Source organism: Triticum dicoccoides, chromosome 6B (assembly GCF_002162155.2).
Source record: "Triticum dicoccoides isolate Atlit2015 ecotype Zavitan chromosome 6B, WEW_v2.0, whole genome shotgun sequence".
Classification (NCBI taxonomy): Eukaryota; Viridiplantae; Streptophyta; class Magnoliopsida; order Poales; family Poaceae; genus Triticum; species Triticum dicoccoides.
The window spans coordinates 704,086,290-704,089,551 of NC_041391.1; the positions used below are offsets into that span (position 1 = coordinate 704,086,290).

General features: G+C 40.3%; 1 protein-coding gene across 1 annotated transcript in view; it reads right to left on the bottom strand.

The window, feature by feature from the left end:
* The window catches only part of LOC119326710, a 2,670-nt gene extending 2,577 nt beyond the window's left edge, over positions 1 to 93 (bottom strand). Inside the window, exon 1 of the mRNA XM_037600332.1 lies at positions 41 to 93. The gene's annotated coding sequence lies outside the window, so the exon portion shown is untranslated. The remainder of the gene's footprint in view (positions 1 to 40) is intronic.
* Between the last annotated feature and the right edge of the window lie 3,169 nt (positions 94 to 3,262).

A 3,262-nucleotide genomic window follows, 5' to 3' on the forward strand; every position in this document is an offset into this window, starting at 1 on the left:
GAGAGAGAGAGAGAGAGAGAGAGAGAGAGAGACTGCATACCTCCTGGAGTGTGAAGTTGGTAGAGAAGAGATGAGAACGTAACTCAAAGGGGCTACCCAACTAGCTAGCAGCTCAACAGGAGAGGGGTTAGTGCCATACATGTAGGATTGTAGAAGGCAATGAACGACCAGAATACGCTATCTCGCTATAGTTTACTCCACCCATTAGCGTACGGTCTCGAACAACTTAATAAGTTAACCCAAAGTTCTTTATCGGTGCATGAGGTGGCTCCAGACAGCATTAGCAAGCCAATTAAATGGGTGTGCGTGGCCTCTAACTAGTCGCATGACGGCATGAGGGCCTAAAGACTTGACCATTAAGTTATCAACATATCTATCTACTATGTCACACTGATTGAAAACTCTATGCAAGACAACTTGTACGGTACCCTCGAGTGGATCCAAAGACATGTGTAAATCCATACTGGTGGTTACTAGATCCCGTTTCTTGCGTCAGGTGACTACCATGGGTTTCAAAGCTTGATATTTTCTCTTACTGCTGGTGACTTGTAAAAGAGGGTACAATTTTTTTCTAGGACATATTTGGAAGAGAGCTTGCAACGAAAACTTCAAGGGGCGCGACCTTCACGAAGGTATGGGCTTTGAGAAGGTTGTTCACACTTATCACCTATTAAAAGTAACTACTAAAAAAGATCCGTCGTGAATATTATTTTTGGAAATTATTTGGAGATAAAGCACCCTGACCCTGCTCTACTTGCCATGATTGAATTTTGGCACGTGTAGCGAGAGGATGAAACCTGCTGTCTTCTTCTCCTTGAGGTTCAGCTCCCCCTCTAGTGAGGAGTTGGAGGAGATAAGAATACCTACATATTTGGTTTAACGCCTTCTGATTCAAAGTATCTTTTGAGGAATTTTGTTGGATCTTGTTCGTTCATTTGGAAAATTTTCCTAACCAGCTTGTATGGTTTTGTGCTACATCATGTGTGGGCTGCTGAGGCTCCTGGTGGAGTGCCACATAGTTGTGATTGATGTCAAAACAAATGATACCATCTTGCTCGAGAAACTCTTCAGTGCGGTGCCATAGACACATATGTTGTATCTGCCATCGTCGCAGACGTATGTGGCGTCGGAGGTAGCCAAGTTAGTAAACATGTTCTAAGTGGCGGCCAAGCCGTTTGGGTTACACATAAGAAGGGATGCTACCTGCTCATGGATATCAAGACCCCTAAAACAATGTGTGTTTATTTACCTACGCGCATGTGGCTTCCACATAATAAGGCTGCTCAACGTGACAAGTAAGTTGTAGCTGCAAATTATCCATGCATAGCTGGACAAAAATGGCCTGGTATGTTTACTAAGATAATAAATCAGACCATATTTTTTTCCAAATGACACAACAATGCAGTGAAGAAATCTAGATCACATCCTGAATCTCTTTTTTTCTATGATTTATCTCTAGCTAATCATGCTATAGCATCCAACATACGTACATGCTTCTTGACTAACTCATATGCGACCACAATTGCATAGGTTCAGCTCACAAAAATAATTTGACATTTCCATGACACAAGGGGTCAAATTACAACTTCATATGTGTCAAAATAGGAGTTACAAGGAAGTGAGTAGCAATATGAGGGTTCTCGTGAACTTTTCAAATAGAAATGTAAAAGTGCATACCATCCATTGCCTCTTGGGCATATCAATATAACACAGTCCGGGTAAAAAAAACACAATCATTGATCATTGTTTGCTAGACATGATTAAGTTTGCAGGCAGCAGTCATGCAGGTTGGTGTGAGGATATCTCTTTTCTTACCAGTATAGACATCACAAACCCGGCCTATAACCCAAATTATCGACATGTAGCAAATGACAGCTACAAAAACAGAAATGGTGTAAATCCCTAGAGTGAGGTCAATCCATGTGCCCGTGATGTAGCTACCACACAAGCTCAAAAAAGAAATCGCTACAAGTGTTCCGGAAAAACGATTCTTGATTTTGATATGTTTGGCAAGCAATCCAGTGACCGCCAATGATGTGAAGAAGGCAATCATGTTGCTGCAGTGAAAGAGGAGGTACCTCGTGGGAATTTTATCATGCATAACTGAGGTACCAAGGATGTATGTGTTTGCCATGTCGTCTTTAGACCAGAAACCACCGGGTGGGCTGAGGCCCACGACGAAGGTGATAGTGGCAGCTAGTGATGAGAGAAGCAATAACCAGTTACGAAAACCCTTCTGCTCCTTTTGGGTGGACATACTGCCACTGCAATTGGCTTCTTTCATTGTCTTCACTAGCTCACCAATCAACTTCTGCAGAGTATGACTGTCAGCAGTGATGATCTCTTGCAACTGTGGTTGCGATGGATCTTCAACTCCATTGTGTCCTAACACGATCTCCAGTTGGTTTGCTCTGTCTACTTCTTTCGAAGACATGTTCTCTACGATAAACAACAACCTTTTACAATTTTCTAAGAGGAATAAACAAACATCGGATTTATTACAAACTCTAGTTTTCTTGTGTAAAAGCATGTTACAGGATTATGGCGACCCGTCCTATTGGCCCAATTAGCGGATGATTCTGAAGTGTATATCTCATCTTTTCTAAATGACACAACAATACGGCGAAGAAATCTAGATGACTTTTTGAATCTTTTTTTTCTATGATTTATCTATAGCTAATCATGGTAGCTGCTAGCCATGGTTTTCATTTTCAATGAGATTTTGATGAAATTCACTAAATTACAGTAATTTCTCTAGACACTGAAATGATTACGTTTCGGCTAAAATATTTCAGCAATTTCAATAGTGGACAGGAATTCAAATATTTAAAAAAACTCAAAATTTTAATTGAATTCAAGTGGATATTTCGGTCATTTGACTGAAATACAAACTGAAATTACTAAAATTCACTGAATTTCAGTTGGTGCTGAAATTTTCCTAAAACTGAAATTGAAAACCATGCAGCATCATACATGCATGCCTCTTGACTAACTCATATGCGACCCCTAATGCATAGGTTCAGCTCACAAAAATAATTTGACATTTCCATGACATAAGGAGTCAAATTACAACTTCTTATGTGTCAAAATAGAAGTTAGAAGGAAATGAGTGGCAAAATGAGGGTTCTCACCAACTTTGAAATTGAAAGGTGTAAATGCATACCATTGATTGCCTCTTGTGCATATCAATACAACCCAATCATTGATCACATGATGAAGTTTGCAGACAGTAGTCACGCGGGTTGTGTCGTGGTTCTAAGAC